Source organism: Pteropus vampyrus, unplaced genomic scaffold (genome assembly GCF_000151845.1).
Source record: "Pteropus vampyrus isolate Shadow unplaced genomic scaffold, Pvam_2.0 Scaffold41, whole genome shotgun sequence".
In the NCBI taxonomy this organism is placed as follows: domain Eukaryota; kingdom Metazoa; phylum Chordata; class Mammalia; order Chiroptera; family Pteropodidae; genus Pteropus; species Pteropus vampyrus.
The window spans coordinates 4,615,625-4,629,078 of NW_011888822.1; the positions used below are offsets into that span (position 1 = coordinate 4,615,625).

At 41.0% G+C, this 13,454-nt stretch overlaps 1 protein-coding gene across 5 annotated transcripts in view; it reads right to left on the reverse strand.

Moving 5' to 3' along the window:
- PRICKLE2 (prickle planar cell polarity protein 2) overlaps positions 1 to 13,454 on the reverse strand; it is a 332,917-nt gene that overhangs the window by 146,553 nt on the left and 172,910 nt on the right. For 3 of the 5 annotated variants that reach the window (XM_011358458.2, XM_023529687.1, XM_011358457.2), the window contains exon 1: positions 9,733 to 10,000. The exons of the other annotated variants lie outside the window; for them this stretch is intronic. The gene's annotated coding sequence lies outside the window, so the exon portion shown is untranslated. Of the gene's footprint in view, positions 1 to 9,732; positions 10,001 to 13,454 lie in introns of those variants that run through there. 5 annotated transcript variants of the gene reach the window in all.

Below are 13,454 nucleotides of genomic sequence, written 5' to 3' on the forward strand. Positions count from 1 at the left end.
TGATGGAGAAAGAAAAGAACATCTGTGGCCCATCATGTCTTTAAGGCAGTCAAGAAAGAAAGGGCTGACTTGGCACTGGCAGTGGGGGCGTCAGTAAATGAATGAGACGGCACTGAGTAGGATGCTGGGAGGTGGAATTGTGTCTCTAGCTGGGTGTTGACGCCTTCAAAATTACCACATCCAGTCCCAGCCCACTGGAAGACAGGCCAAGGAAAGTATTCTGGAAAGTGTGGTGGTTGAAAAGATTTCAACACATCAAGGAAATGTAGGCTTGGCCAATGGCTTAGGAGGGGGCTGGGTAAGCCAGGGAAGAATACCAGTTTCTTTAAATCAGACATGATCTTTGGTTATGAGAAGATCCTCATACTGCAGAGCATCTGAAGCAGGCATTTGGGGCAGGGTTGGGGGAGAGTTCTTGATTAAAAGTATTATGAATTGTCTCAGCATTATATATTTCCCTCCAAAGATATGTATTAAAATGTCCAAATAGCATTCTTTGTAATAGCCTCTAACTAAAGAGTAACCAAAAGCCCATCAACAATCGCATGGATAAATTGTGATCTATTTAATAACGGAACACCATACAACAAATAAATGATCTACAACTATATATGACAAAATGATTAAACCACACAAACAGAATATTGAATGAAAGAAGCTAGATACAAAACAGTACATATTGCATGATTCCACTTATGTAAAGTAGAACAGCAAAGTCTATGATGCCAGAAGTAAGGATAGTGGTTAGTACTAAGAGGATGGGTGCGGAAGGGGCTTCTGGAGCGCTGTGACATTTTATTCTCAATCTGCATGTTGGTAACATAGGTGTGTTTAGTTTATAAAATTTCACTGAGCTAAACACCTATGATATGTTTACTTAGCTATATGTAAATTATACTTCAGTAAAAAGATTTTAAAAATATAACGTGGCCTTTAAGAGATCAGAAACATTGTTTGCTAGTTCTGAAAATGAGCCCTGGATATTCTTGGAGTAGCACAGACCTTATTACTTCATTTGACTATAAGGTTCAGAGAGAAGGCATATAGGCATATAATAGTGGTAGGAGCAGTAGCAATAGTAAAAATACATAATTACACTAGTTAACTAATATTTAATTAGTGTTCACCTGTGCTGAGCATTTAAAAATATTATCTCACTTAATCTTTATACTAATAAAAGCATATGAAGTATGTATAACTATATCCCATTTTATATTTAAGGAAACTGAAGTTCTGAGGGGTAAAGAAATGGGCCCTGACTCCTGATTTAAGCATTCTTCTTGCTTCCCCATGCAAGCAGGGTGGGGTTGGGGAGTTCTTAGGAAATCGAGAACTTGACCCAGGTCTCCTGACTCTTGAATCAATGTGCCCCTATGTGGTTGGTTCAAAACTAGTACCCCAAAGATATATCCAGATCCTAAGTCCTGGAACCTGTGAATATTACCTTATTTGGGAAAAAAGTCCTTGCAAATATAATTAAGGATTTTGAAATGAGAAGATTATCCTGGTTTATCCGGGTGAGTCCTAAGGGTCATCGTAAGTGTCCTCATCAGACAAAAGCAGAAGGAGCTTTGAGATATGTGCAAAGAAGACAATGTGAAGATGGAGGTAGATATCGGAGTGATGTGGCCACAAACCAAGAAACATCAAGGATTGCTGGCAGCCACCAGAAACTCGAAGAGGCAAGGAAGGGATTCTCTCCCAGAGCATCTGAAGGGAATATAGTCCTGCCAACATTGAATCAACTTGGTTCTCAAACTTTCAGCCTCCAGAACTGTGAGAGAATAAATTTCTGTTGCTTTAAGCCGCCAGGTTTATGGCAATTTGGTACAGCAGCTACAGGAAATTAATATATTCTCCATTATCCAAACATTGTATAGCAACATCTAAAGAATGTTCTATGAGGTGGCAAAAGGTGTCTCTGAATAGTGTCCTGGGATTAAACCGCGTTGGGAAATAATGTCTGACAGAATTCTTCTCAGGACCTTAATTTAATATGTGCATTGTGCCTTATGTATCTTTGAGACAGGGATACAGCAATATGGAATTTCCCAAACTTAACTGGAAGCTACACAGAACATCCCCACGAAGCGCCACAGTATGCCATACTGAGAACGCTGATGAGACCCTTGAGGGAACAAAGGCCAAAAAATGTAAAGGTTATTACTTTATTTTTTTCATGATTGTTTTGATTGTTTTTGTAAAGCCCTCAACACAGAACATAGGTGTTAGTAGGTCAGGAGTTGAAAGGACAATCTCCATGGGCCCTTCCGAATCTAACAATCTCTAATTTTTTATGTTCAAAACCAAAGATGGTTCTTGCTGCTCGTAGACATCACTAATCAATCACAGCGCTGTCTCCTGAGCTCTGAAAGGGCCCCCTAATCCTTAACCAGAGCTCCAGGCAAATAAAACTTCTACACTATTCATGTCCTAGTAACTTGATGAAGAGTCCAAATAAATAAACCATGGCTTGTGGGTTTTCAGAAAAGCTTGTATTATTCTCTTCCTGCTCAGAGAAGTATATCCTCATCCTCATAAATATCTGTTGATTTTTTCTCCCCATTTCTAGAACGTACAATTCTTTGCTCTGCTTTTTAAATGAGTACTCCAGCAATGATATTGGGTGAGGGCCTTTGGGAGCAGGAAGGGGAGAAAGTTGGGGCATTATACATCCAATCTAGACTTTTATCTCTGGTCAGGATTTTCTCCAACAGATCAAAATGTATACATGTTTACTGCCCTCTGAGTCCAAAGCCATTCATGGGAGTTGTGGTTGATCAAAAATCTTTGCATCCCAAGTCAATTCCCAGAGCAGCAGCTGCATCTGATCAGACTTCCTCAGCAGGAGAGTTCAGAAGCTGTGGGTCTTCAAAGAAAACCATTAGCTGGGGGCGCAATTATTAAAAGGTGATGAATCCCTAATGCCTCACTCCTACCGCAATCACACCCTCCTTCAAGAGGTTTACAGACCTCCACAAGGGGTAACCTCATTTTACGATTAAAAAAACAAAAACAAAAAACACGAGACTCGGAAACATTAAGTACATGACTTAGTGAGGTCAAAAAGCACATTCGTCTTTTTATCCCCTAGGAAGGAAGAGGGAGATGAGAAAAGGAGAAGAGTAAGTATAATAAATATTTACAAATTTTCATTAACTCACAATTTTCTTGCAATTGTTGTCAGACACTGAGCTAGGTAATGGCCATTGAACTCAGTAAGCCCCTTTAGATGGAAGGTACTGTGCACTGAACACACAATCTGAACAGCACAGCCCCTGTCCTTAAGGGGCTAGAGGGAGAGGCAGACAGTTACCATACTAGAAACAAATATTTTGGATCTTGAGAGTTGCTTTGGACACAAATGAGTAGGTAATATGGCAAAGAAAAAGGTGGTGTGTGTGTGTGACAGGGGGGATGTCGAAGCAAAGGCAGGTAGGAAGTCCTCTTGGCAGGATGATGTGTAAGCTAAGGCTTCAATGATCAGAAGCTGCCAGCCAGGCTGAGCATTCAAGATGAAGAGCATACCAATCAAAGAACAGCAAGTACAAAGGCCGAAAGGCAGGCAGGAACCTGGGGTGTTGAAGGGCTGGTGTGGCTGGAGCATAGGGCCTAGTGTTTGGGGGAGGGAGATGTGCTTGCAGAGGTAGGCAAGGACCAGAGCTTGTCAAGGTGGTGGTTGGTGAGGATCTCACAGCTCACAGTAATTTGGATGTTGTTCTTATTGCAACAGGAAGCTGTTAAACAGGCAAGTGGTATGGTCTGATTTAAGTTTTAGAAACACTAGGAATTTGGGAAGGTTATTAAATTACCAATGTGAAAAATGATGGTCACATATAATAATGTTGTGCCTGTGGAGATAGTGAGCAGTGATCCCGTTTGTGATATATATATATTTTCTATCATATTTTTTTAACTGAGGTGTAATTTATGTGCAGCAGAATGTGTATATGATGTGTGGAGTTTGATCGATTTTGACAAATGTCTATACTCGGGAAACTTACACTCTATCAAGACAGAAAAGCATTTCAGCACTATGAGTTACCTCAAGCCCCTTTCCAGCCAGTCTTCCCTCTTCCTCCCCCACACCAAATTTGAGATATATTTTTGAGGTTGAGCTGAAAGGACTTACTCTCTGGATTGGACATGGGAGTGAGTGGAAAATAGAAAGATCAAAGATGCCAAAAGTTAACTTGAGCAACTGGGCGGCTGCAGGCACCATTTGCTGACCTGGTAAAGGTACCAGAAGAGGAATAAATTAAGAGTTGTGCTGTGACACATTAAGTTCGAGAAGCCTGTTTAACATCTAATAAAGACACTGAGAAGAGAGTTGTGTATGTAAGTCTGGAGCTTGGGAGAGAAATTCAGGCTGAAGATATAAATCCCGTAGTCATTGCAGAAAGTCATGGACTGGGTGATGTCAGCAAGGGAGCAAATAAAGCTGAAATGGAGAAGAACGAGGAGAGAATGGACAAGAGCAGTCCAGGAGAAAGAGCAGCAAAGGTGACTGAGGTCAGAGTTAAGATGTGGCAAGTGGGATATACAGATACCTACAAAAGAAAGAAGAAAGCCTCAAGAAGTAGGGAACATTCAGACAAATGCTCCTGAAAGGTGGAAGGTGATCTCTACGTCTTTGATTTAACTTTCTCTAAAACTCTGTAGGGTAGATACCATTATAATGCTCATTTTACAGATAAGAAAATGGTTCAAAGATGTAAGTGACTTATCCGAAGACAGACTAAAATAAGTAGGAGAACCAACATTTTGAAGCCTAGTAGCTTCCCCGAAGTGTGTTCTGCAGCAAGTTAACAGGTGAGGCTGCAAAGCGGTTTGGGTCGCGTTAGCATGGAAAATGCAAAGTCAAATGCAAAGTCAGGTTTCTCTGCTCTAGGGCTAGAAGCCTCTAATACACAAGCACGAAGTGTAATTTCTTAAAAGGGAGAGGCAAGATATTACATTTCCAAATATACAAGGAACCATTTTTTGCTTTCTTGTTTGGAAGAGCAATTCGCCAAGCAGGTGCTCCCTAGAACACAGTATGGGAACCATTAATAGAAGGCAACATGATCACGTCTTGAAAATGTGTTTGAACAAAGTCCAAAGTGCTTCCACAGACATTATGTCACTTGTACTCAAAGGAGAAAGGGTTGACATGAGCATTCCATTTTACAGATAATGGAGGCAAAGCTCATGAGGTTAAGTGGTTTGTTCTGTACCACAATCCTGCAGCAATTAAGCCAGATAAATCAGCACTGGTCCGTGTGCCCAGGGGCAAGACAAATCAGGTCAGACCTAGAAGGAATTAAGCAAGAGGCCTAAATGAGATTCCTTCTCATCTCTGCCTCTCTTCTCACAACATACCCTCTGCATTTGCTTTCTGCAGGAATTAACTATAGTGGGAGCGGTTTATGCAGGAAATAGAGGGAAAAGAGGGGAATGCAGGTGGAGTCAGTCATAGGCATTAGGAAGAGGCTTCAACCTTCTTAGGCATGTAGTCTGAGAAGGGTCTTGTGGGGGACTCTGTGGGGAGGGTCTGGATAGGAAGAAAGGAAGTGGCATTGGGAACTGTGAAAGGGCCACCCGAAGGGCACAGAGCTGCTTTAAGGATTCCAAAAGCTAAGGGAATTAAAAGCACTTCACAAAGAAATCAGTCTCAGCTTGAGTTGTCTCGGTTCAGCAGATGGAGAACTCAAGGCAAATTAGCTGGACACTCCTCATATATTAACACCAATGCCCACACCTCCATCCAGTCTTCCTAAATTCTGCCACAGTGTAACGTATCAAAGGGTCTCATGGGCTGCTGCCGCCTCCTGAACACCAACATCCTAGAGAGGGGGCCGTCAGCAAAGAGAGTTAGGTGAGGGATCGGTAGGTCCAAATTGTAAAGAGAAGACCCCCCAACTACCAAGAGCAGAAGAAGCTTGAGCACATGGACTCTGGAGTTGGACAGTCACAGGTTCAGGTCCCCTGCGTGCTCACTTATAGGTGTGTGACCTAGGGAGTTTACTGAACCTCTTCTGAGCCTACCCTTCATCATCTATGAAAGAGAGATCATAATAGCATCTATTCCACAGGATTACTGCAAGGATTTTAAATGACAATGAACAAAAAGCAAAGTTTGTCTCAAGACAGAGTCCAAGGTCTCATCTGGGGTACTTCTTAAACTGCAGATTTCTTATCACAGACTTACTGAAACAGACTCTGAAGGATATTCTTATGCACAGGGAGGTCTAAGAAAGACTGACTGATATGACATTTAGTCTGTGCTTGACAAAAACTCAGTAAGTTAACAGCTATCATTCTGTTTATTACTATTATAATTTATAATATGCAAGTATGAGACCTCTTCTCCAGGCTTAAGAGCCCAGTGGTCAAAATTAGAATTTATCAGAAATCCAAATCAATAGATATTTACTCACCCTCAGAAGCCTGAACAGAACCTTGATCACTGGAAAAATTAAATTAAAATCAGTGACTAAATAGAACAGCCTATGTAAATGCACAGTAATCTGCAAATATTCCCAAGAAATCAAGTAGTCACAGTTTTTCTTTTCTTTTTCTTTCATTTTTCCTTTTCTTTTTCTTTCTTTTTCTTTTTTTTTTTTTAAAGAAAAAGGAGTATGAAGCAAACTTTCAAAGCTGTGATAAGCAATATGATGTATATACTCCCTGTGGACTGGCATCCAGCTTGGGAAGGTGTACTGTGAGCAGGGAGACCCTCATGCTGGGTATAATGATTTCTATACACAGGCTGGCTGGTAAAAGTCAACTGTGAAGCAATTCTCAAAGGCCTCTAAGCTAAATTTACAGAGAAATCCTTCAAGAGTTTTCCCAGACATTGAATCCCACAGTACCTGTGTCTGTCTGTCCCCTCTGCCACCTCTACATCTGCCATCCTTCTGGAAGATGTCCAGATACAATCTTTGCAAAAACGAGTCTTCCTCTGCTTGTCACACAGAGCAGCAGGATGAGAAAAAAGAAGGTCACACAAAAAACTGCATGGTAATCAAATGCTATGTATCCTGAAAAAGAATCCCTTGCCATTTAGATTTTGAGAAAATAAAAAATAGCAAAGAAATTTTTTTGGAACATTACATTTAAAATCTCACTACAATTTCCATAAAGTTTCATTATATTCAAAAAAGATTACCATTCTGTGTTCTGGTAGCTAAAAAAAAAAAAAAAAAAAAAAAAAAAAAATTATTCTCTCTGCTTCCTCTCATTGATATCAAAATATCATACTGAGTTTATATTTACCCAGAGCTCTCCTATTTGATTATACAGCTAGGAAGTACTTAATGAGACTGGGTACCTTTCAGGAAAGATTAAGAAAAATCGCTTGGGGAGCACAGCATCTCTAAGATTTGGTTTTCCAAATTATTAAAAACTGCAGATCTCTGTAAGTACAACTACACAAAGCAGCTCACTGCATCCCTAGCTTGTTCCTTAGAGTCTTTTAATTGTCCATTCACCACATTGTTGATACACTTTGGGGTAAACGTAACACAGAACTACTTTGCGTTCTCTGCAAACGGCTCTACAAAGACCATAAATGTCACCAACAAATTGGGGAGCACTAGTTCAAACCTTTGCATTTCTCATTCCTCGAGACATCTGTGTCCCTAAGGATAACAATCCAGGCTTAAAAGAAATCTTGGGAAAAGGAGCCAAGAGCTTTTCCTGCTGAGGCTAGTGGGAGGAGGCCAATAGGGAAGTGGGCTCGATAAAACTGTCTCAAAAATAATTTCCATCTTAAAAAGCTCATGAAGGGAACGGGAGAGTTATTTCAGTTTCTTAAATGGAAGCCTGAAAATAAAAAATAAAAGGCTTGTTGATGGAGAACCTTGAAAGCCTGAGAGAGACTGAGGGTATCACTGCAAAAAGATTGCCTAGTAACAGAGCTTTCTTGTATTACACCCAAAGCTGTGTACCATCTGAGGCTGATTCAGGAAAATACTCAAATCTCCTGGTAATTTCCTGCAGACAGGACGTTTAATCATCTCCAAGCCTCCACCGCAAAAGAAAAAAAAAAAAAAACCACCCTAAACCAAATGATTCACACTCTTAAAACGAATCTGCCTTCAGAACAAGAACGGTTTTCTGCTCTTGAAAAGCAGCCACGATTTGTTATTCTAACAAAGTGTTCCTTTCCTCCAAACAGAAATAAAAGTTGCTCAAGGAGGGCTTGTACTGATTTCTGTTCTGCATTTCTTAAAACTTCCATCCAGTCAACAGTTTCTCCTGGCAAGTTCTCAGAAATCCAGGGGGAGCTGGGCAGTCAGTGACTAAGAACACAAGATCATTTTTATAAGCCTCCCTCCCCCTTACTTTGGCCCCATGGGAAGATGTTTTATTGTAGGAGGAACAGAATTAGCTGTACATATAAATTCTTCACTGCTGGGCTCACTTGACACCTTTATCTGAATTGCCCAATGGCTAGGAAGATTTGGCAGTTGATGATTTGAACAAGAAAGGCCCAAGTCCTCCCCAAGTGGTATTTGTTCTGTCTGTACATAAGGGACACGTCCATCTCCCTAATCACTCAACTAGTTGCACAGATAAAAACATCTGTTTGCCGAAAGCAGGGCACCCAAAGTACACAAATGATTCACACCACCTAAACAAGTATAAATAAAGGCCACTAAAAGCCAAAATAATTTAATATGGGTGGAAATAGAATCTGGCAATCCATGCATCAGACTTTGCTCCAATTTTGGAAGGTATTTCTTCTGCCTGCCTCATCTTTTAAAAAAACAAGAAACAAACAAACAAAAAACCCCCCAAAAACTCTGACCCTCTGCATTAGGTTCTCAGCTTCTAGCTTAGGTACACACAAGTGAACAGACTGGGGAGAGAGAGGGAGGAAGCTGAAACTGCATCTTTTAAATACCCCCTCCCAACCCCTATGGAATATTTTGGTATTAAAATTTCCCAGCATACAGCTGCCCAGACACCCCAGATTTACATGATCCCAGTCTTCACCAAATCTTGACTCTCCCAGCAGCTAAGCCAGTACATTTGGAAACCTGGGAAAGCAAGGTTCCGATGAACTACCCCCCCACCCCAACAGCCTTCTCATCCTACCGACTCCCTTAAATAGAGCTAGGAAGGGCAAGAGAGGGGAGGTCTCTCCTCCACCTCCACTCCTACTTGGGAGAGAATAAACCGTCAAATACAGAGTTGCTTAATTACAGAAATCCACCGAAGAGAAAAGAAATGCATTTGGAAAGATCTAGGGAGATAAACAATAAGGAGTGTGGGAAGAAGTAAATAATTTTTTTTAAGTAGACTCTCCTGAAGGCATTAAAATAATTTTGAAAGTGTAAGGTTAATAATAAGTAGGTGATTAGAAACACATTTTAAACTTTGAGGGAAATGAATTGAAAAAGAATAAAGGCTGTTTAGAAAGCAAGCTCTGGGAAGTTTCAATGTTTCCCCTGAAGAAGTCTTATTACAATAACAACAGTATCCCCTCCTCACGATTATATCATTATTACTATTACTGGTTAATAAAGTGGCTGCGCAAAAGCTGGCAGACACTCAGACCGAAAATGATCCTAGGTCGTTCTCCCCAGAGCTCACAATTTTCTAGTCTCTGTGGCCAAGTTGCATCTCTCCTATAGGTTAGTTTCCCAGTTCAAGGCCCCCTTTTCCCTGGGAAAGTCGTGAAAACTAGGAGCAAATGCGCCCCGGCGCCCCGCTCCGTGCAGCCGGGCCACGGGGGCCACTTACCCGGCTCAGCCTTGCATTGCTCGCAGCTGTGGCGCCTCTGCCGTCAGGGAACTTAGAGGGAGCCGGGAAGGGACAGCGGGTGCGGCAGCGGCTAAGAAGCCCAGCGGGGTGTCTGCCGCCAACTGCCCAAAGCCAGAGGGGGCCCTGCAGGGGCTCCGTGCAAGGGAGGTAACATTCCCGGGCGGTGGCAGCTGCTCCCTGCACAGCCTCGATCCAGAAAAATCTCAGGTCCTGGAGGGAGAAGCTACAAGCTCTCCAGACTGCCTCTCGGCTGCTTAAAGGGACGCCTCCCCACCTACCGCTCCGCTTATTGGTGAAAATTCAGAGCCACAAGCCAATCCTATGCCTGTTCCCAAATTGAGATTTCAATCAAGGGAGCTACTGCTTTAAAATTAGAAAGGGCTGGTGGGGGTGGGGGACGGGGGTTGTTTAGCCATCTTTCAGAAGTAGAAGGACACAGGCTCTCCCTGGCCCTTGCCCACAGGGGTCCTGAGACCCGGCAGTGGCTGAAGAGCAAGATGATACTGTGCAGAGCACATGAGGAAGACAGGGGAGATGCTGGACCCTTGGCCTTCATCCCTCCCGTCCATCTCCACACAACTCACTCATCCTTCAAGGCCCATCCAATACAGCACACATATTGGAGACTCTCTGTTCCTGGGAAGAGTCCCCAAGCTATGTGCTTCTAAATCTCCCCATTATTCCTCCCTTCTAGATACTCATCATACTTTCGCTTTTTGCATTATCTGTCTCTCCCTTTACACTGTAAATTCCATCAGAGCAGGAATGTTTTCATCAATCATTACTCTGTACCATTTTCAGCCTGGACTGTGAACTCTCAGTAAACATTGGTTGAATGAATGAATGAATGAATGAACGAACGAAGAAATGAACAATGAAATACATCCTATGTTGGCTGTGACAATACCAATTTTAATTAAAAGGCAGTATTCAAGAGGACAGGTGTTGATTTCAGACAAGACTGTGTTCAGATATGGCCTCCTCCTCTTACTAGTTATATAACCTATGCCTCAGTTTCCCTGTCTGTAGAGCATGATTGTGAAATCTCCCATCTCACAGGGTTGTTGTAAAGATTGCATTAGCTCATGTCTGGACTAGAGGAGGTCCTTAGTCAATAGCTATAGACTGCTGAACAGTCAATAGCTGTCGTTATTATTGAAATCTATATTTGCTGGAGGTTGAGACTGGTCTAAGTGCTAGTTTCGCTTCTTAGTGAGCACATAGTCATTCATGAAACAGATATGAATTAAGTGTCAACTCAGTGCCAGGCTCCAATGAAGGATGAATTCCTTAACCCCAAGAAACTCACAGTGGGAGTGGGGTGTGTGTTAGTCGGGATTTTCCAGAGAAACAGAGCCAATAGAATATATACAGACATTTGTTATAGGATTTGACTGACATGGTTTTGGAGGTGGAGAAGTTCCATGGTCTGCAGTCTATAAACTGGAGAACCAAGAAAGCTAGTGGTAAAATTGAGTCCAAGTGCAAAGGCCTGAGAATTGGTAGCAAATGATATAAATGCAAGTCTCAGTCCCAAAGCCTGAAAATCAGGAGTGCCAATGTCCAGGGCAGGAAAATATGGATGCCTCAGCACAAGCAGAGAGAGCAAACTGACCCATTCTCTGCCTTCTTGTCCTATTCAGGCCCTCCACAGATTGGATAATGCCCACACAGGTTGGTGATTTTCTTTAGGAAATCTGATTCAAATGCTAATCTGTTTCAAAGACATCCTCTAGAAAATAATGTTTACCAGCCCTCTAGGCATCCCTTAGACCAGTCAAGTTGACACATAAAATTAATCATTACAGGGTTGGGGAGAAGAGAGAGAGACAAATAAAGAGAATTATGTTAAAGGATACTCAAGCAAAGACATATGTACAGGAATGTGTGTTGTAGGATAGTTTATAATTTCAAAATAACTGAAAACAATGATCCAATAAAATAGGGAAAATGGTTAAATAAATTATGGTACATCCATTTCAAGGCATACTATACAGTCATGAAAAAAGAAAGAGGTAGACCTCCGTGCACTAATAAACAATGAACTTCAAAATACATTGCTAAGGATAGTGCTGAAGGTAAAATATATCCATGCTTACACAAATAAATCTTCATGTATTATGTAGATATATGTATGCTGTATATCTATAAAATGCTTCTAGAACTATGCCTAAGAAAATGATAAAGGTTATCATATTTGGCAAGGTGGTTTGAGAACTAGGCAGTCTAAAATGGGAAGGAGACTAATATTTCATCATATATCCTTGAGTATTATTTGGATATTTCACCATGAGTTTGTAATAAACTAGTTCTGGCAAAATGGCAAATGATGACAGACTGAAAATTCCAATCCTTCAAACACCTAGATATGGAAGAAAAAATATTAAAAAATTTCTTTTAAGTGCTTAGCTGACTCACCATAAAGAAAGGAAAATTCCCGAGTGGTAGAAATAAAGAAGTAACTGAAAACGAGAATGGTAAGCATGCCAACTCATGCTGTGGCTATGAGGTAGAAGGGGGAAGGTGGCTGGCAGCAGGGGAAAAGTTCGTTTGTCTTGGTTTCCTAGGGCATAGGGTTTTAATGCCCATGTAGGAGAGAAGACAAGGCTTTGGGATGAAGAGAAGCAGGAAGTTGTTGAGACCTTCTCAGAAAGCCAAGAATACTCACTGAGGGCTGCACTCCCAGTGAACAAATAGATTAGAAAAAATGTCAACCATCCCAACATAACTTGTCTGTCTCTACCTGAATTCTGAGTGGGAGAGAAAAGTTTAGCTGAGAAAGAGAAACTCTAGGCTTATGCCTTCCTTGAGAGTGGAGTACTAATAGCAAAAGTCAGAATCAGGAAGCTCTACCTGAAAAATTAATACAGAAATTAGTCCAATGCTTTTCAGGATATGCCAAGAAGCAAGTGAAAAATGACCTTGAAGATCCAGTCCCATAACAAGAGCTACAGCTGGGCATGCAAAGCATGAGCTCCCAATAATATATTAATAATGCCCAGGAAGCTGACAAGTCACAAGTCAACAAGTATGAGGATCCGAGGGCTCGAGAGTTAGAGGTCATAAAACAACATTCTGAAAAAGAACATGAAATAAAGTTTAAAATGATTAAAAATGTTAAAGCTAGAATTAAAATCCTAAAAAAGAATGACATGATGCCTATCTCTCCCCATAGATTCATTAAAATTAAAAACTCAATGGATAAGTTAAACCGAAGGTTACTGCTGAAGGGAGAAATATGGATCTCAGAACATTACAGAAAATAAAGCACAAAGGGATAAAGAGTTGAAAAATAAGAAAAGGATTAATAGAGATGTAAGATGGAATGTGAAGGCCCAACACATGTCTAACAGGAGTCCCATTAGGAAAGAGTAGAGAAATTGAGGAGTAGTGTAATGGCTGAGAATTTTCTAGAATTTGAGGAGTAGTGTAATGGCTGAGAACTTTCTAGAATTTATAAAACTCACAAATCCTCATTCAAGAAGCACAAGGCATCTCAAGGAGGATAAATAAACATAAGAACATCTGCATGTATTAATTATTCACAAACATACAGTTAATAAGAAAGCGGAGCCAGGAAAAATGAAATAGTTTAATAAAACAATGACAGAGGTAAGTAGAAGGCACTTAGTGAAATAGGAGAAAGGCAACTCTCCATTCCACATTTAGAGCTGCACTATATTTCTCTAAATCTTTCCTCC